At 35.8% G+C, this 22,347-nt stretch overlaps 1 protein-coding gene across 3 annotated transcripts in view; it reads right to left on the bottom strand.

Annotated features, from left to right (window-relative positions):
• The window catches only part of POT1 (protection of telomeres 1), a 129,443-nt gene that overhangs the window by 95,891 nt on the left and 11,205 nt on the right, over positions 1–22,347 (bottom strand). For 2 of the 3 annotated variants that reach the window (XM_063099865.1, XM_063099863.1), the window contains 2 exons: positions 13,799–13,871; positions 7,461–7,552 (listed from right to left, as the gene is read on the bottom strand). The gene's annotated coding sequence lies outside the window, so the exon portion shown is untranslated. The remainder of the gene's footprint in view (positions 1–7,460; positions 7,553–13,798; positions 13,872–22,347) is intronic. The other variant, XM_063099866.1, reaches the window with a different exon arrangement.

The raw sequence follows: 22,347 nt of genomic DNA, 5'->3' as shown, positions 1-22,347 counted from the left end.
GGGAAAAAAAAACATATTAATAAATGGCCATAATTTTGACAGTTTTCTGTGCTAAAATATTTTTTAAAAAACTTTCAGAATACTTTAGAAAAAAGTCTTTCCTAATATTTCATATCCACATACTAAATTTTAAAACTGGCTTTAAAAAATGAAAGCTAAAACTGAAAAAAATGTCTTATATGGAAGAAGGTTCAACTGCAGCATGTGTACTGCAAAGTGTACCTTTATTCTACCAAAGCAAGGATTAAAATCTTATTCAGATTCATTTTAGTGTTTTAGAATTTTTATTGTATTAAAATACAGAACTAGCCTTAAGAAAACAAGAAAGTAACTAGGAAGGAAGGTGTAAGATTGAAAGAGAAAAACTCATTGCTTTATACAAAAAGTTTTACCTTTGGGTTGTAACAACTTTTAAACTTGATACTATATCTCTAAAATAAATAGATAAATTAGAATGCTCAAATGATCATCATTCGTGGATTTTAAATCCAGAAAGAATTTAAAGTAAATTGCGACCTCAGTCTTCTCACCGTTAAATTTTAAAAGCGAGAAAAACTTGACTTACCATTATTAACAACCTCTGGTGTCTGACAAGTACTAATTAGCTGGTATAGCCCATTCTATTTCAATGAATACCTATTTAAAATTTATTTCAATAGCTGAAAACGCTCTTCATATGTTGTTAGGTAAAATACCAACACCTAACATACTGTACATGTTTTATAGATACACTGTACGTTTTGCTAATTCATATTATAACCCTATTTTATTGTTTCTCAAATAAACATTTAACAAACATAAGAATCTTAAAGAAGGATAAGGAAGAAAATGTATTTAAAATATAAGTAAACACAAAAATTACAATCTGTAATGACAAATGTGCTAAGAATATTGATTTGATCATCACATACAGTACACCAATACTGACAGTCAACTCTGTACTCCACAAATATATATAAACAAGAATTTTTTTAAAAAGCAAAAAAAAATTTCTGCCATAAAAAAATAATAGGGGAAACTGTGGAGGTAAGTGAGATGTTGTAAAGGTGTGAGGTCACATGAGAACTCTCTGAACTTTTCACTCAATTTTTCTGTAAACCAAAAATTGTTCTAAAAATTAAAGTCTATTAATTTAAAAAATTAATGTGCACAAATTGTCTAGTACACAAGGAACACTCAATAAATAACAGCTATTATTAAAAATAAAATAAAATAAAATATAAGCAGATTCCTAGTATTCGATACCATGTATTTACTTTTAAAATCCTTCTCTAAAATAGCCAAGATACATTATGTGAAAATAAAACAACTTGCAAAACATAGATTGTTGAAGTCATTTGGTGAAAAAATATACACATACAAGCTGTGGAAATGAAGGCCATATGACTCCATCTTCAGGCCCCTCCAGCTTTCTTTCCCCTTTGTATTACCCCCTCCTTTGAGCTTTTTACTAGAAAGTTATCCATTAATCTGAAGCAAGGTGGTCTAAGTTAATACAATGACTGAAAAACTAGGCTAATTTAAAATAAAGATCAAAGCTTTGTTGACAAGGGTACCACTGTTGACATCAGTGGTACCCTTAAGTTAAATGCTCACCGATCATAAGACATTAGGAAGATAGCCACATTAACGAACTACACAAACTTCCCCTTAGCTCTTTTCTGTTTTCATCCCATGTGCCTTTAGATTCCCTTATTTCTCCCCTAAGTGGTGTGGAGTGCAGCTGTGCAAGCATCTGATCACCATCTGCCCAATCCTTCCCCGTGTGCCCAGTCCTTCCAGTATGAAAGTTATCCATTAATAAACTCTTTGATAAAGTGTATAGGGTTGCCTGCATCGTTTTATCAGTCTCAAAGTTCCTTCTCGCTTTAGAGGCTATTTCACTTTGCCTCTGTCCTCAGACACAAGCTTAAACGCTTACTTACATACACACACATACACACACACACACACGTGCATACCCACATGTATATGAGGGTACTTCAAAAAGTTTGTGGAAAAGTTGAATTAAAAGATAATATGAATCCTTTCATAAACTTTGTGAAGACCCCTCATAGACACATACACAAAAATTGGAAGGACACCAAATAAATAAATAAATGAAAGTGTAACAGTGACTTTATCTGAAGAATGGGACTGGGAGATGGCAGTGGGTTCAGAGGGGGTGAGGGAACCTTTGCTTTTAAAGTTATATCCTTCCATTCTGCTTGAATGTTTTTAAAACCATGCCCACACAAGAACAACAAAATCTTCTAAAACAAATATTTGCGAGACCTTATTCAATTCCATATTACCTCCCTGAGGTAGAAAAAAAAAGTAGTTGTCAAGACAGAGTAGTTCCTCTACTTACTGAAAGTCCTTTAACAAACCTTAGAATGGTTAGCTTCATAATAAAAGTATTAATGATCATCATCTTAGAGGGCATTTTCACCAAAAGCTGCAGTTTCATTTTCTAGGCAATGCATTTCATAGTGTCAAATGAACATTACATACATATGCAATACTAGATTAACAAAGTTTATAGGGAAGACACAATATCCAAGAACAGATGTTTTTATTCAAATATTTACTTAATGTAGACAAAAAGTGGGAAAAATTAGTGTTCAGAATTTGAAAAATTCAAATTCAGAACTTAGGGGAGCAGATGTTCTTACAGACCTAAGTGGTGTGTGTTGTCTCAAAAACTGAAAACTACCCCCCACCCCCAAACATACATAAAACATGCACAACTAATCAATTCTATGCCAATTCCACCAGTGCTTTGGTTTTGGTCTTTAAACTCTCAGGATAGCTCTTGAATTACTGTAAAGCCTCCAAACTGATTTCTCTTCCTCATTCTCCCCAAAAAAAAAAAATTGTGAGGGAGGGAGGTTTCAGTAACTGGGAAAAAAAGAAAAAAATTTGTGAGATAATCAGGAAAAATGAAATACTGACTTGATATTTGATTATATAAAGGAATTACTGATTAATTATTTTATTGCAATAATGAAACTGTGTGTTTGCAAGTGTGTATACAAATAGGTAGAAAGATGGAAAAACATGTATATATCTATGAATGCACTGATATTTCATGTGAAGAAATTGATGTTAATATTTAGGTAGTATTACAGTACTGTAGTATGTACTCATTTGTTTACTCATTTATCACAGTACTCATGTATAATTTTAGAAGTATTTCTATTTTATTTATTGCGATTTTATGGCTTAAATTATATAATTCCTGAGGTTTGCCTCAAAATAATCTGTGTCAGTAATATGAGCAGATGATGAAACAGATAAGACAGCCTATGCTGAAGTTAGACAGCCTATGCTGAAGTTAGACAGCCTATGCTGAAGTTAGCTAGCCTACTGTTGAAGTTAGACAGCCTGTGCTGAAGGCAGCCTATGCTGAAGTTAGACAGCCTACTGTTGAAGTTAGACAGCCTACTGTTGAAGTTAGACAGCCTACTGTTGAAGTTAGACAGCCTACTGTTGAAGTTAGACAGCCTATGCTGAAGTTAGACAGCCTACTGTTGAAGTTAGACAGCCTACTGTTGAAGTTAGACAGCCTACTGTTGAAGTTAGACAGCCTATGCTGAAGTTAGATAGCCTACTGTTGAAGTTAATAGCTTACTGTTGAAGTTAGATAGCCTACTGTTGAAGTCAGATAGTGGGTATATAGACATTCATTATGTCATTCTCACTACTTCTACATGTTTGAAATTTTCCATAATAAAAAGTTTAAAGACTAATAAATAAAATATTCCTCTAAAAAAGATGCTTTTCTCAAATTCTCCAGGCAGATTCACAGTTTATTGAGGCTGCTACTGTAGCTATTATAGTTACTACCATTAAACAATTTGCCATTTGACTAGACAGTGAGCTCCATAAGGCCAAGCACTATGACTTATTCATTTTGGTTTCTCCAGAGTCTAGTACAGTATCTAGTAAAATGTCAGTCCTTATTAAATGCTTACTGATACTAAATGAATATAAATAACAAAAGATACAGTACTGAGCATCTCATTTGACTGTGAAGGTTGTGCAGAGCTGAGTTTTTTTCCATATGTCATTTACTTGTTAGTAATACAACTATAATCAAAAGGAATTAAAATCATATATCTACTATTCCTGCAACACTGTTTAAGAAATAAGATCTAACTCTAAACAACTTATTTGAAAACTTACTGTTGTCTCAACAATACATGCATGAGATTAGTATTCTGCCAAATCTGGTTTTGCAAATATCTAGGGAATCTCCAAATTAACATCAGAGATGTCATATGATTATTAAAGAAAATTAATTTTAAAGCATTTAATACACCTGCAGAAGCAATCTGTAAAGATATCTCTGGAGATGTGCTGTCCATTACAAATCAACTAGCTACATATGGCTATTTAAATTAATTAAAACTATATAAAATTTAAAACTCAGTTCCTCAGCCACACTAGCCACATTTCAAGTGCTTATTAGCCATATATGACTAGTGACTACCATATTGGCAGTTCAATAGAACATTTATATCATTGCAAATAGTTCTATTGGACAGTGTTACTCCAGAGAACTTAGGTCATTTAGATTCTCATTTTCAATTACATATCTGTGTTGCCGAAATGTTGTGTAGCAGGTGTGTATTTCTTTTATTTATGCAAAATAGAAATAACATAAAACTTGCAATTTCAATCATTCGTAAATGTACAACTCGGCATTACTAATAATCAAAAAGTCACACAGCAATCACCTCTATTTCCAAAACTTTTTCATGACCCCAAACATAAACTGTATAACTGCTAATTAATAACTCCCCATTCTCCCATTTCCCCAGCACTTGGTAGTTTCTAATCTATTTTCTGTCTCTGTGAAATTGCTTTCTCTACATATTCATTTAAGTGCAATTAAACAATAGTTTTCATTTTGTATCTGGCTTATTTCACTTAGCATGTTTTCAAGGTTCAACCATGTATCAGAAGGTCATCCCTTTTTACGGCTAAATAAAAAGAAATGCATATACCACATTTTGTTTATCCATTCATCTATTAATGGACACTTGGATTGTTTTCCACTTCTTGTCTATTGTGAATAATGCTGCAATGAAAACTGGTATACAAGTTATCTATTTCAGTACCTGTTTTCAATTCTTTGAGATATATACCTAGAAGTGGGATTGCCAGGTCACATGGTAATCCTATGTTTAGCTTTTTGACGAACTGCCAAACTATTTTCTACTGTCCCACCAGCAAAGTATGAGTTCCAATTTCCCCACATCTTCTTGAATACTAGCTCTTGTGTGTCTTTTTGGTTATAGTCATTCTAGTGAGTGTGAAGTGGTATTTCATTATGGTTTTCATTTCACTTCTCTAATGACTAATGATACTCAGCATCTTTTTCACATGCTTATTGGCTATTTGAATATCTTCTTTGATGAAATATTTATTCAAAGCACTGATCTGTTTTTTAATTGGATTATCTTTTTGTTGTTGAGTTTAAGAAGTTCTTTATACATAATGGATAGCAATTCCCTATTAGATATATGATTTGCAAATATCTTCGATTCTGTAGATTGCCTTTTCAGTTGCAAAATATACCCCAGTGTACAAAAATTTTAATTTTTGATTAAGTCCAATTTATCTATTTTTCTTTTGTTGCTCATGTTTTTAGTGCTATATTTTAAGAATCCATTGCCAAATCCAAGCTCATGAAGATTTATCACTATGTCTTCTTCTAAGGGTTTTATGGACTTAGTTCTTGATTCATTGTGATGCTTGATCCACTTAGGTCCTTCATTCATTCTGACTTAAATTTTTTTAAAATTCTGTATACATGTTTAAGGTAAGGATACTTCATTCTTTGCACCTGTAAGTCCAGTTGTCTCAAAATCATTTGTTCAAAAGACAAATGGTCATTTGTGAATACAGAGATAATTTTACTTCTTCCTTTCTAATTTGGATGTCTTTTTTTTTTCTTATTTAACAGTTTTCCCCACTGAGTGAACTTGGCATCTTTCTCAAAATTAATTTGCCATGGGAGTATGTTTATAGGTTGATTCCCTGACTCAATTCTATTCCATTGGTACCTATGTCTATCCTTATGCCAGTATCACACTATTTTGATTACTGTAGCAATGTACTAAGTTTTGAAATTGGGAAGCATGGGTCTCCAGACTTTGTTCTTCTTTTTTAAGTTTGTTTTAGCTATTTGAGCCCCTTCAAACTCCATAAGAATTTGGGGACTGGCTTTTCCATTTCTGCAAAAAAGTTTTGGAATTTTGATAGGGATTATCTTGAATCTACAGATCACTTTGGGTAGTACTGACAGTTTAACATATTAAGCAGAATAACAAGAAATATATTTCCTTTTATTTAGATATTTTTAAATTTCTGTTGGCAATGTGTTTTAGTTTTCTGAGTAAAAGTCTTTCACTTCTTTGATTAAATTTATCCTAGGTGTTTATTCCTTTAGATGCTATTATAAATGAAACTGTTTTCTTACTTTCCTCCTCAGATTGTTCATTGCAAATGTATGGAAACAACTGATTTTTGTATGTTGATCTTGTACCCTGCAACACTGCTGAATTCATTTATTAGCTCTAGTTGCTTTTTGTTGGATTCTTTGGGATTTTCAATATATATGATTATATCATTTGTGAATAAAGATAGTTTTAGTTCTTCCTTTCCAATTTGGATGTCTTTTATTTATTTATTTTTTAATCTAACTGCTCTGGTTAGAACTCCTAGTATAATGTTGAACAGCAGTGGTAAAGACAGGCATCCTTGTCTTGTTCCTGATCTTAAAAGAAAGCTTTCAGTTTTCCACCACTGAGTATGATGTTAGCCAAGAGTTTTTCACAAATGCCCTATAATGTTGAGAAATTTCCATTCTATGACTAGCTTTCTCAGTGTTTTTATAACGAAAGGTGTTAGATTTTGCCATATATCCTTTCTGCATCAACTGATATGATCATGTGTTTTTTTCTCCCCTTTGTTTTATTAACATGGTGTATTGCAATGATTTATTTTATGTTCAACCATCCTTGCATTTCTGGGAAAAATCCTACTTGGTCATGGTGTCTAATCTTTTTCATATGCTGTTGGATAAAGTTTGCTATTATTGTGTTGAGGAGTCAGCAGGCATGTGTTTTTAAAACTATTAAGAAAATATTACATACATACAGAGAGTTACAGCTTATATTATTTCTTAATTAGAATCTTTTAAAATTAATTATATCTTCGAGACATTCTGTTTAATACTAAAATTAAAATGAAGTGACAGGAGAAATTGTTCCTTTTTATATCAATAATCAGTTTTACTGACTACTTAGGACTGTGGCCATTTTACAGATGTTACTTTTTTAAAGTATCATTTTTTTACATACCAGAAAATATATGACAAATTGCAAAAAAAAAGTCTGTATGATGAATACAGCATGATCAATAATTCTAAATCTACTTCCAAAACAATAAGTAATATAAAAAGATTTTACCCCTTCACAGAAAACTTTCACACTGTCCTTTGCTAATTTTCTGAAAAATAATACATTGATGGTGTTGACCTCTGAATTTCAATTTTCTTTTTCTGTAGAAAAAACACAAAACACACAGAAAAACATTTCAGATAGTTTTATACAAATGAGAAAATTAGTGACAACTACATTTTAAAACTATATTACTTCAAAATGTAATTATGAAGAAAGTAATTAAAATGTTTATAATTTACTTTTAGTTTGCTCTAATACCTTAGGTATTGCAAAAATAATGTACAGAATGCTACTACACATTAAAATCAAAATTATAAGTTTCAACTAGAACATGCTAAACATCACATGAACAGCACATAATAACCACCTTCTACTATTTGTTTTTCCACATTTATAACTAAAAGAAATTGAATAAATACTAATTATTTTATTTAAAAGTGCCTGACAGATCATACCCAAATATTTCATTTTTACTGATGATAAACTTTAGTAATATACAGTTTTAGTGCAGAGTCTCTTCATTATGAACTCTCATCAGAGTTCATTCATTATTTCCCCACAAATTTTCTTTGTCAAAATCACAGCTGGGTCTTTAACAACACACATTCTGCCCCTTTATTCTTCAATACATGGGTGCTAAGAGAAAAGACCACACTTGTCTAGGTGAAACCTTAATGAAATAACTAGGCTACAAAGAAATTTCACTAACAATCAACAAACACTGTCAATTCATTAGACTAGATTTTGCATACACATAACTTTCTTCCCTATTTAAAATGACAAATCCAAAATCTCCAGCACTAAAATCTAAGGAATTCTGAAATAAATCAAAAATTTAAATTTACAAAACAAAAATTACAAGAGATTACTGAGTTACAGAAGCATACTTAAAATACTGAGTCCTTTAAATGATATCAGTCCACACAAGATATATCAGTAATGTAGTAATACACTAGGGCTTCATTCTAACATGCACCATTTTAAAAATGAAAATATGAAAGCATTAAGTGCCCCAAAACTTTAATATATTACTACTTTTATCCCTAACACAATCTTAAAACATGAACCAAGTTCTTTTCAAACTGGCATCTTAATCAACCAGACTGCAGCAAACACTTAGAACCAAGTGCCATTTAGCAAACCTTCAATAATTAGAAGTGTCCAAGAACAGGCCAGCACTTAACATAGCAATAGGTTCATTAAAGACGTTCAATAAGTACTTGAGATAACAGAGGCAGGGCAGGGGACAAATCCCACAAGTGAAGTAATAATCAACCCTTCTAAGTAATGGTGCATCCTGGCCAAGTCACTGTAACTGTTTGAGGGGAATGTTGCCAAGTTCTGTAACCTCATTGAGATCTTCTAAGCCGTGGGACAGAATTTCCATAATCCTCATTCTTCAAAGGTCACCTCCTGTAACCACCATAGCAGGGCCAAATGCTAAGACTCAATTATATCATCTGAGAGAAGTCTTGTTTATATCAGTTTTCAAACATTCAAGTATTCCAAGAAACTCTCTTATTAGATTTTCATACATCTACCTATGGAGCATATGAAAGATCTTTCCAACATCTCCAGTCTCTGTTATGTGACTTAGAATCTGCCACTCTGTCAGGTCTAGTGGCACCTAGCAATGAAACAACTACTACATAGCTGCCTATTGCTCCTTTCGCTTACCTCTTTAATCCAACCCTTCAAAATAAATATATATATATACAAATTAAGCCTTATTGTTCCTCAAGCACAAAAACACAGAGGCTACTAATCAAAACTGAATACACTTCTTTAATGTCTTAAATGACCCATCAAACTTCCGTTTCAGACCATCATGGAGTAACAGAGACTGCATTTATTCTCCAGCCTTAAGACAATTAGAAAATCAAGAAAAAAAAAAAAAAAAGAAACGACAGTTTTCAGACATTAGATATGAAGTGCAGGAAAGTTATCTCTTTCAGAAGGAAAACAAAGAACCCTAGCTTGCTTCCTGGAGTTTCCAGGCAGCAGAAAATGGAGGTAGAATCCAAACAATGGTCAGCAGTCTTACTGAGTTAAGAAGAGTTCAGAGTCTTAGGAAACCATAGTGGCTAAAATTTTCAGGGCAGAGTACTGAAAGGAAGAGAGCTGCATAGTGAGTCCTCTGAACATCTTTAGAGGGGTGCCCTTACATATTAGGCCAAGGACTCATCTCCACAAGTAATGAGCACAAAGTATACTGAGAAAAGGAAAAGCCACCTGAAAGGAAGGGGCAAAGCAATCCTGAGATTCACACAGGGCTGGGCATTGTTCTGGTTCCAACCAACTAGAGTGGAAAGACTTCCTCATATACAGGATATACAGTAGAATCCTCAAAAAGGATTTCCTTAGTGATGAGGCCGAATTAGTTCCCAAATAAAGACTACTTTGGACTCATCCTAACAAAGCCGGTCAAATTGATTCCAAGAAAATTTAATGTATCCCAAACAAAAACAAATAATATTTAAAGGATGACAAATCCAACATTTGATAATATAAAATTCTAAATGTCCAGCATCCAGACAAAAATTGCCAGGCATGCAAAAAGGAAGAACAAGCACATAACAAGCAGGAAAAAAAAAAAAAAAAAATCAACAGAAAAGAATCCAGAAATGACAAAGGTAACAGAATTGGCTGAAAAGATGTTAGAATAGTTGGAAAACATGAACACAATGAGAAGAAAAATGGAGGATATGAAAAAGACTCAAGTGGAAGTGGAACTTTTAGAGTTAAAACATTTAATACTGAAAGTTAATAGTAAACTGAATGGGATTAATAGTACATTAACACAGAAGAAAATGTTACTGAAAACTGAAAAATACAGAAAATCAACAAAAAGCTGACACTTGTAAAGATTAATAAAGTAAAAGTCTAGTCAGAAATGATCAGGAAAGAATAATAAATAAAAGAGAATAGTCACAAATCACCAAACCAAAAATGAGAAATGAGATATCACTGCAAACCCTACCAATATTAAAAGGGTATTAAAAGGAATATTATGAGCAACTTTATGCCAATATATTTGGCAACTTAGATAAAATGGATAACTTCCTTTACAAACATAAACTACCAAAGTTTACTTAAGACAAACAGATAACCTGAGCAGTCTTCTATTAATTGAAGACATTGAACTTAGTGTTAAAAGCTACCCCATAAAAATATCTCCAGCATAGCTGGCATTGCTGGTGAATTCTACAAACATTTAATGAAGAAATAATAACAATTCTACAATCTCTTCCAGAAAATAGAAGAGAAGGGACCATTTAACAACTCATCTCACGAGGACAGCCTTATACTGACATCAAAACTAGTAAAAATCATTGCAAGCTTCAGACCAACATCCTTCATAAACATAGATGCAAAATCTTTAACAAAGTATTAGTATAGCAAACACAGCAATATATACATAAAGGATAATATATCAGGATGAAGTAGAGTTCATCTCAAGAATGCAAAATTGGTTTAATATCCCATAATCAATCAATGCAAACTATATGTTAGACTAAAATAAGAGAAACTATACCATCATAGAAGCAGACAATACATTTAACAAAACCCAATAGCCAATCATGATAAAACTCTCAACAAACAGGAACTGAAGGGAACTTCTCTAATCTAATAGAGGGCGTCTATAAAAAAATCAAACTTACTGGTAAAAGATAACATCATACTTACTGGTAAATGACCCAATGTTTTTGCCCATAGATTGGAAGAAAAAAAAAGATGCATGATCTCACCACTGCTATTTAACACAGTACTGGAAATGAACAAAAGGCTTACAGGTTGGGAAAAAGAAATAAAACTGCCTAAATTCACATGACATAATACTCTATGCAAAAATATTAAGGAATCTACAAACGTTACTAGAAATAATAAGAGAGATAAGCAAGGTGCAGGGAACAAGATCAACATACAAAAATCAACTGTATTTCTATTGCAGCAGCAAACTGAAAATTGGAACAAAAAAATACAAAACCATCAAAAAGCATGAAAAATTTGGGGATAAATTAACAAAATATATGAAAGATCTGTAAACTGAAAACTATAAAATACTATTAAGAGAAATTAAAGAATAATGGGGCATTAGATTAAGCTAATGAATCAGAAACATGAATATCATGAAAATGTGAAATCCCAATAACTGATCTGTAGATTCAATTCAATAGCAATCAAAATCCCATTTGGTCCTTGCTGGTATATAAAAACGAAATTAATTTTTGCATATTGACCTTTTATTCAACAACCTCATTAAATTTTCTTACTAATTCTTCAGTTTTTCCATAGATTATGTCACATATTTTACATGTACAGTAATGTCATCTATCAATAATGACAGTTTTATTAATTCCTTTCTGATTGGTATGCTTTTAGTTTTTTGTCTTTACTTATTGTACGAAGAGGACCTCCTGTACAATGCTTAGTACAAGTGGTGAAAATGAGCATCCTTGTTACATTCCTAATTTCAGGGGGAAACTTTCAAATATGACACTTGCTATAATATTTTTGAAGATATTCTTTATCAGAATAAGCAAGTTTCCTTATATTCCTAGTTGTCCAAGTGTTTTCATCATGAACTGGTGTTGAATTCAATAACACACCTATTGACATAACATAAATTAAAAAAATAAAAAAATACAAAGTGCTGATGACAATGTGGAATAACCCAAATTTTCATACACTGCTCATGGAAATATAAACTGGTACAAACTTAGGAAAAATGTGTCAGTATTTACTAAAGATAAACATACTCGTATGGATATACTACAACACAGCAATTGCACGACTGGGTATACATGCTAACCAACATACATACATACATTTACCAAAAACAAGTATAAGTCTAGCTTGTATAGCCAAAAACATGAAACTAACGAATTGCCTATGAACAGCAGAACAGGTAAGTTGTAATATATTCACATAATGAAATACTAGAGAGCAATGAAAAAATAGACTAAAATATCAATATTGATCAAATCTTATAAACATAATATTCAATGAAAAAAGACACAAAAGAGATAATACTATAAAATTAAATTACACAAATTTCAAAAACAGGCAAACTAATCTATGATATTATAAGGAGAGTAATTCCCTTAGGAATAGTGACTAGAAGAGGGTACAAGGAGAACTCTGGGATGCTGGTAATGGTTAGACACTAATACAAATGTGTGTTCTCTTTATAAAAATCATCACGCATAAGTTTTGCATTTTTCCATATGTATGTTACGTATGTTTGCTAAAAAAAATAATATCTAGTGCCTCCAAGAAATGTACCTTGATGGACTGAAATTATGGATGGTTACATCATGTTATACTGTATTCATTCATTTTTTTATTTTTCTTATGAACAGATGACTTCTCTACCTGAGTCACACACCTCAAGTCTAAAACTTGACAGTACCTTCTATTTACTTATTCTATGGCCCTATCCAACTCTGACAAGTCATTTATTAGTAGTCATTTACCAACTTTCTGCTATGTGCAAGGTACTAACCACTGAAAATAAATTAAAAAAAAAAAAAAAGACCTTCTGATATAACTCAATTTTCTGCAAATACGTGTTACTTGATAAATCTAATTATGTTATATTTCCTTAGAAAATTAATTTATTTATAATACCTCTCTTTATGCTCTACCACCTCAACTTACTTTTTCTCTTGACCACAGTCCTACCTGATATTATTTTTATGAAATTATATATTGCATTTCTTCATTTCCCTTAAATGTAAACTCCATGAAGGCAGACTAAGTTTTGGTCCCTGCTATATCCCCAGTACCTAGAACAGTGTCTAGTACATAGATGGTTTTTAATAGTTGTAGAATGTTGTAGTTCACAGACTGTTTCCCATTCACTGCTCCAGGCCATTCTTCAAACCAATTACAGGCTGCAGATGAGATCCACTTTGGTCCCCAAGTGTTGCAAGGTAGCTCTTCCTACCTTACCAGGATTATTTGAGGGTTACCAGAGAGAAAAAAAATCCTCCCTATGTAAGAAGGACACCTAGGTAAAAACTGGCACGTTGAAATCAAAGTTTTAAGAAAGTTAAGTTGCTAAAATGTTTAGTTCACATTGGTGAAACTAGAAGTAAGGAGACTAGTTAGCTATTTTAATAGTGTAGAGATGAGGGTAAAGGGGTCTGAAGAAGAATAAAGAAGGGAGGGGGAAGAAGGATGTTGAAAAAAAAATTTAGTAAGGGAAAGACTAATTTTCATTCACAGATTTTTGTACTACTGTGAATGTATTATTTGTTAATCATCTGTGTGTGTGTATAAAGTTGCGTATTTGTAGATTACAGGCAAAGAGCTAAGCAGTCTGTTCATACTATATATACCTTGTAGTCCGATCTTCAAAACAGCAGTTCCATTTCCATGATAAGTTAAAGAAGAGATAAGTGAAAGTTTTCCCTGAAATGAGAGAAAAATAGTTGCAAAGAAGAGCCGAAGGAGTTTATTATAATATGATATAAATGAAAATTAGAGTAATTTTTTAAAGCAATAAAGAATTTCATTTTTCGAGAAGTCAAACTACTATGTTCAACTATTTTTAAGACATGAAATAATGCTGAATTAGTTTTTCTAGAGAAAAATTAGAGGGTCTAAAAATACTTTAGGTTCATAATTTAATTTCTTAAACAATTCTATTAGTTAAGTAATAACGATTCCTCATTTTACAGATAAAGATGAACTTTAGATCAACTTTGCCCAGCTTCGTTTTAACCTATAATATATATGTTCTCTACCAAACCAAAACATGAGGTTTCCTCCTAGAAAAGAATGAAAGTCTGATAAAAAAACATTTAAAAGTACAAAATGATAACCTCATAAATAAGGAATGCATGGACAAATCAATACACTAAGACCCAAGTACAGTTCAGTCTTTGTTATGCTTCTGTAACTAACCAGCTCTATTAGTTTAAATAAAAAAGAGTCATTTAATCAAAGTCTCAGATAAAATGAAGTCTTTAATCTGGTTGGTTTCTACAACTTCTTCTGGCTCTTAAATTTAATGATTCTATGAATATAATATTAAGCTCTTGGAAAACTTCCATGCAGAAATCTACTTTATTTAATAAAGTTTAAAAATAGATCCTCTAATACATACCTCCCACACTAATACTCTAGACTTTGATATAGCCAACAAAAAATACATCAATTACAGGACAGGAACCAATTTTACTTATACATCAATTTTACTTATAAGATGGGAATCAAAAATAAATAAAAATATGGCTATCAAAACACATAGTGACACAGAGTCAAAGGTAAATAGTTCCACTTAGGAGGTAGAAAGTTGGAAAGAGTGACAACAAAAAGTTGGACAACCTGAAAATTTTGAAAGTTTTCTTGACCCATCAGAGAGTTGAGGTCACAGGGCAATCAACTAACTAGAAATCTAAGGAAAGAGAGGTGCATCCAATAAAAGATGGGAGGCAAGCACTTGCTTACCTAAGGAAGATGACAAATGCTGTCGGACATCTCTAAGAAAAACTCACCTAACATTTTTAAAAACTGCTAAAGGCCAGGTATGGGCTAGTGAAAACACATGGGGCCCCTGGAAGCTGCAAATATGAGGAGGACTCACATCCAATTACAGGTCTTCTCAACAGACCTGACAAGGTTCAGGCCAAAAGGTGGGGTAAAGGTGGCAGGCAATTAATGCAGGAAAGGCAGGAAACACTGCTGGGATCTTTCCCAGTCTTTCTCTCAGAACAAAGGCCTTAAAATGCTGGAGGAAGGGCAACAAACCTGTAAGTCTTAGAGCTTTGCTGAAAACCCCCTGTGGCTAAAAGTGGGAAAGAGAAGAAACATCTTGCACCCTGCTAGGGATTGGTGGGAATAGGTACACTGGTACCATGCCCAAACCTACAGCCAGGGGCAGAGCAGGATCCCTGAGAAGGTCCCACTCTCAACACTCAGGGACCTACTGCCTGCTAAGACAGGCTTGATCACAACAGAGAACACTTACCCACCAAAGGTTAATGAGTACCTAGGAAAAAGTAACATGGTCTACTACTGAGAGAGAAGCCCTAGAGCATGGAGAGAGACCTTATCTGAAGCAAAGCACAAAGGAAAGACCCAAAACTTAGGATGTGGAAGACTATGAGAAAAGCCCTGTGGCCAACCAGCCCCCAGCCTATGTACAAAGTAACTCTAGAAGATTCTGAAGCCTGTAGAGCACTGAAGTAACCTAGTAATGCTCTCCTCCTGACTAGATTAACTCAATGCACCACACTAAAGGCCTAGCAGTGTTGCTTTGCCTCACACGGATTTGTCACCTTTCTTCCCCTGGGTGATGGAGCCACAAAAAGGATTACTCAAAGCCCATTTCTTCCGAGCAGTGAGAGACCCTGAAGAGGTTAATTTCCCAGAACCCTCAAAAGAGAGGCATTCCTTCCTTTTGGAAATTAACCACAGACTGGGGTTCTCACCCTGCATTTATTCTTCAGACCAGGAAGTTACAGAAAAAGAACATAGTGGAATTATGACTAAGTATAGTTTAACAGTGGAGGCTAGTAACATCAATAAAATAACAAAGTGACATTCCATAATGCAATTTGCAAAAGGGTTAAGTCGATCCACCAACAAAAGTTCAATCTTAGCAAACACTGTCTTTCCCTATAGCAGCTTCCCCAGCATTTTTACAAATCAGTCAAGTAACTTGTCTGTCTTTGAGCCAGCAACCTTACTATGACACAACTCTCCATCCACATCAGAGAACCTAGCCTAAGGAAAGTTTCCTGTCTTTTGCAAGTTTAACATTTCTATATGTAATTTCAAAAGGTTAGGCTAATCCTGAAACTACAGGGAACTAGGGCCTGTGAAATATATTTGCTTTATAGTATACTCCACACAGCAGAAACAAAGGCCTACATGTTTCCAGAAATTAAAGCTATTTACCTCAGTTTCCACTGTCCCACATAAGATGTACAGCTTTTAACAACATATTATGAGACATACAAAAAAGGCAAGAAAAAACACACCATCAAGACACAAAGCAATCGGGCTGGGTCCCGTGGCGCACTCGGGAGAGTGCAGCGCTTGGGAGCACAGCGGTGCTCCCGCCGCGGCTTCGGATCCTATATAGGAATGGCCGGTGCGCTCACTGGCTGAGTGCCGGTCACGAAAAAGACGAAAAAATAAATAAATAAATAAATAAATAAATAAATAAATAAATAAATAAATAAATAAAAAAGACACAAAGCAATCAAGAGATCTATATCAGATTAAAAGAGATTAATCAAATTAAACTCAAAGCAGGTACTTCTGTGCCTCTTGCACTTGATCCAGCTAGAAGAAAGGTCTGAGTGAGAGTAGGGGATGACCAGAAAAAATATGAAGTTACACTTCCTAGATTGAGACACACTGTTTTTATAAACAACAGAAAGAATACAAAAAAAAAAAAAAAAAAAGGCACCTAGGGAAAGATCCCCAACACCTGGGTGGGGAGGGGTTAACACCTGGAGAAGGAATCCCAGAACTTGAAAGGGGAACCCCTTAGGCCCCAAGAGGTGTAGACGAGGAGGAGTATTAACGATCTTTGCCTTTCAGGACTACTCTAGGGGTCTCTGTTGCCCCAAAGGAAAATGCCCTGGTGCTGCTCTCACACAATGCTGGAAACTTTGAAAGTAAAGTAACTACTGAGCCTATTTACCATCCTCCACCTTATGGCTCTAACCATGAGCCAGTAAGGAGGGCATGGCACAGCTCCTGCACCATCAATACAGAATGCCTCCAAATGTCCCCCACTAGGGAAAACGAACTGGTTAAGCAGGACCCTTGAATAAGGATCCTCTCTCTGAAAGAGTCCTCTCAATCAGTCTCTCTGAAAGCAAAGACTAAACTGGGGGCCTTAAGGCTAACCAGCTGGCAAACCACAAGGGACTCTGTCAACCCATGCTGCCTGACTGATATATTTTCTTCTTGAAGAGGCCCCCAACAATTGTAAACTTTTGTTTCTAAGAGTGGCATGTTCGCCCTTGGGAATCTGCTTCTTGTGGGAAAGGCAGAAATTAATCACAAAAACAGTGTGATTTGCACCCAGAGGTAGTTATAAGAAACATTTAGGCGTTTAACAGAACACCTTTGGTCGATCACGTAGCCCTCAGTTATATATTATGTTGACAGTTTTACCTACAATGGGAGTTACTCCATTACTTCAGCTAAAGGCAGTTGTCCCTGCCTTTAGCTGAAGTGAGCAAAGAAAAATGGAACCTGAGTTAAAGTACAAGCTTTGGAAGTTAAAGGATAACTGGCCAGTGAGAGACTTCCAGAGAGACTTATATCCCCAGAGTTATGTGTTTAACATAACAGAAGATGAAACTTAGAGCCATTCCTTTACATTCCAAATGATGTATTAAGGAGACTAGGTTTCTCTCCTTATTTCAGGAGGGGAGGGTGAAGTTGGATAGCTGTCCTACATAAACTCCTAGATTCATCATTTCAAGGTTCCTCTCTTAGTGCAAGAAATCCCCTTTACACATGCAGGAGACATCTGGTCCTCACTGCATCGACCTGAATGGGGAGATGGGCATGGTGTTACTGCCGAGATATGCTGAGATACAGTGACTGCTTAGTGTAAAAATAATAATCTGCCTCTTCTCCAGAAATCTCACGTTTGTTTTCAGGATAAAAATGAATTAAAAATTTAATACCCCCTGTTATGGACTGAATTGTATTCCCCCAAAATTCACATGTTGAAGCCCTAACCCCTGGTACCTCAGAATGGGACTGTAGAGATAGGGCCTTTAAAGAGGTAATTAAGTTAAGAAGAGGCCATTAGGGTGCACCCTAAGCCAATCTGTCTGGTGTCCTTTCCAGAGGAAAGGCCATGTATGGACATAGAGAGAAGGTAAACATTTGCAAGCCAAAAAGAGAGGCCCCAGAAGAAACCAAACCCATGGACACCTTGATCTTGATCTTCAAGCCTCCAGAACAATGAAAAAATAAATGTTTAAGCAACCCAGTCTGTTATGGCAACACACGCAAACTAATACACACCCTTAAAAAAAATCAGTTTTCTAAGCTCAGTGCCCCTTAGCTGTGATACAAACCCTGTGTGCACAATATGCACATGGGCCTGCCCTATGGGACTTGTGAAGGAAAGAGGAACCAATAAAAACACGAAGTTCATGTTGCCTGCTGTGCCATAAGCAATAAGCCATGTACATCCATCTGGGCTCCTGCCTCCTTGCCAGCTGCTGAATCCACTGAAGTATTCCAGGCCAGCCTAGGAGCTGCATTATACACTGTTGCTTAGAAACTATTTGACTGCTTGATATTTACCCAAATGAAATAAAAACCTATGTTCTGATAAAAATCTGTACATAAATATTTATAGTGGCTTTATTAGCCATCAACAACAACAGCAAAAAAAACCTGGAAAGAATCCAAACATTTCTACACTGGGGAATGGATAAACAGGCTGCAATGGAATTCTAGTCACCAAAAGAAAGGAATACTACTGATAAACACATCTTGGAAGAACCTCAAATGCAACCTGCTAGGTGAAAGAAGCTGTATAATTCCATTTATGTGGCATCAGAAAATTGGTAAGTGACTCGAAAAGATTAGAATTGGGGGTAGTGACTGACTATAAGATTTTGGAAGGTAATGGATTGCTTGATTATGGCTGTGGTTACATATTTTTATACATTTGTCAAAACTTGAAGAACTGTATACTAAAAATAGTAAATTTAGCAGTAAAATGAATTTAATAAAATTCAAGCAAAATAAATGAGAGATATCTGCAAGTTAGAAAGGAGTATGTAATAACACAAACTCAGAATTGAAAAATGAGAGATTCATTTAGACACGGAAAAAAACCCCCAGAAATCAAACACTTCGACCTTTTTTTTTTTTTTTTTTTAAATGAGCACTGTGCCTAACAATGGGTTAACCTTGAAAAACAAATAAAAGGTATTTCTTCATTTTAACCTGACTGGAACTAACACATTCACTTACAGCTAAAAGAATGCATTACAGCAATAACAAAAACATTAAAACTGAAAAAATATTTCACTAATAAGTAGAAACAAAAAACAAAAAAAAAATGAGTATTTAATAAAATACTTAATCAGGAGAAAAATAAATTAGTAAACTGTCATATTACTTAAATGTTTCTATATTAAGTTTAGCAACAAAAGTATGCTAAAACTAGATGCAGCTCAGTAACACTCATTGTTAATGATTTCTCAAAAAGAAAAGGAATTGGGGGCTCGCCAGTTAACTCAGTTGGTTAAGAATGTACTGTTGATAACACCAAGGTCCAGGGTTTCATCACTATACTGGCCCGCATCAAAAAAAAAAAAAAAAAAAAAAAAAAAAGAATCCAATCACAGCACTTTATTAACAAATACAAGTAAACAAGAAATATCAAACTAATTAAAATGTAGTATTTTTATACTCCAATAACAAACTAGCAGAAAAAGAAATCAAGCCCATTTACAATAGTCACCAAGAAATAAAATACCTAGGAATCAATTTAACGAAAGAGTGTGAAAGATCTCTACAACAAGAACTACAAACATTACTGAAAGAAATTAAAGAGGACACAAAAAGGTGGAAAGGACATTCCATGCTCTTGGACTGGAAGAATTAACATTGTGCAAATGTCCATACCATCCAAAGCGATCTACACATTCAATGCAATCCCCATCAAAATGCCAAAGACTTTCTTCACAGAAATAGAAAAAACAATCCTAACACTCATATGGAACAACAAAAGACCCCAAATAGCCAACGCAATCCTGAGCAAAAAAAAAATAAAGCCAAAGGCATAACACTACCTGATTTCAAATTATACTACAAAGCAATAGTAAGCAAAACAGCATGGCACCAGCATAAAAACAGATATTTGGACCAGCAGAACAAATGAGAACCCAGAAATCAACCTACATAATTATAGCCAACTGATCTTTGACAAAGGCAACAAGAACATACGTTGGGGAAAGGACAGCTACTTCAGTAAATGGTGCTGGGAAAACTGGATGTCCATGTGTAGAAGAATGAAACTATACATCTCACCATATACCAAAATCAACTCAAAATGGACTAAAGACTTAAGTACAAGATGTGAAACTATAAAACTCCCAGAAGAAAACAGAGGAAACAACTTCAGAATGTAGGACTGGGCAAAGACATTATGAATAAGACAATAAAAGCACTAGCAACAAGAGAAAAATTAACAAATGGGATTCTATCGAACTAAAAACTTCTGCACAGTAAATCAACATAGTGAAAAGACAACCTATAGAATGGGAGAAAATATTTGCAAAGTCTACATCCAACAACAGATTAATATACAGAATATACAAGGAATGCAAACAACTTAACAGTAAAAAACCAAATAATCCAATTACAAAATGGGCAAAGGAGTTGAATAGACATTTCTCAAAGGAAGACATATAAATGGGCCAACACATATATGAAAAAATGCTCAACATCACTAATTATCAGGGAAATGCAAATCAAAACCACATTAAGATATAATCACATCCCAGTTAGACTGGCTATTATTAAAAAGACTGAGGTTTTTCAAGATGGCGGCGGCTGCGGCGGCTGGCGCGGAGTAGCTGAGGTGGAAAAGGTGGCCACTGGGCCTCAGGCAGCCGGGAAACTTGTGGACCTTTCTCTGGCCATCTCTTAAGGGAGGACTGCTGCTGCTGGCCGGTCGTGGGGGCTCAACGCCACTTTGCCCCCGGCAGGAGAGGCTGCCTCATTTACAGGCAACAGCTTTGAAGTGTGGAGCAGGAAAAGAACTGATTCTTAGCTGCAAAAGTGAGTCTTGAAACAGGGAACACGGCGCCAGGGCTGCTGTGGATGCAGCCAGGATCCCGGAGGCTGGGGCCGCACTGAAGGCGGCCAGCTGCCCTATCCAGGATTCGAGGTTTCAGGCCGGCATTAAAGAAGACTCCTGGGAGCGCCCGAGCGGCGCCGCGACTGAACAGCCCGAGGCGGCAGCGCCGAGAACACGGAAGGCAACAAACCAGAGACAGCGAGCGCCCGACCTGGCACAGCACTGTGAGTGATCCCTGGCAAAGCTCTGTTCGGGGGGTGGATGCCCACGAGGCTCCCCGCCTGCACCACCAGGCCACTCACTGCCCCGGTGCTGCCTCCATTTTCCCAGGTGCGGGCAGCTCCGCCCTGCTCGGCCATCACTGAGCCCATTTGCTTGGCCTGGCGCGGGGCTTTCCGGACCCTGCGGGCCGACCTCCTCTCCCACTCCCTCCACGGTTCTCTGGCAGGGCTGGGGGTGTGGGGCGTCCCGACCAGTTTTGGGAGGGCTAGGAAGTACGGGCGGGCCGACTGTCACTCCACCACACCCTGGACTCCGCCCCGGTAAACTTCCTGTTACTGGGAGGCAGATACCATCTCTGCGACCACCAGTTTGGAAAAAAGCCTAACGAATTTCTGGTTGGGAATAGTGTGGTAGGAGAGTTCCCAGGTCTGCTTGAACCTGCCGGAGAGCAGGCTGCAGGCGGGCACTAGACTCGGTTTATACCGGGGGGATACAAAGGTGAACAAGACCCGAGAAAGATCTACACAGTGCTACAAAGGCACCCAGAGAGACTGGTCGTCTGTGCCTAGCAGAAACCTGGTAGACTTCCTGGGCGAGGCAGTGCTGAGCAGGGTCTTGAAGGCCCAGCTGATAGACGAGGGGTGCAGAAGACACGCCCCAACCCAGCACAGTGTGCACAGAGGGGGGAGACGTGCGGCCAGGGAGGCGGAGACTCGACAGAAACCACACACCCGGTGGGGTCGCCACTGCACGATCTAACAGCCTGGGCCAGAGCACACTGAACGGGGAGAAGTCCTGTACAGAAAGTGAAAGCTCAACAGAGATCACACACCCTGTGGTACGTGATCCACCAGCCCAGCAGAG

The sequence above is a fragment of the Cynocephalus volans genome, chromosome 6 (genome assembly GCF_027409185.1).
Source record: "Cynocephalus volans isolate mCynVol1 chromosome 6, mCynVol1.pri, whole genome shotgun sequence".
NCBI classification, from domain to species: Eukaryota; Metazoa; Chordata; class Mammalia; order Dermoptera; family Cynocephalidae; genus Cynocephalus; species Cynocephalus volans.
This window is presented reverse-complemented; position numbering and strand designations above follow the sequence as displayed.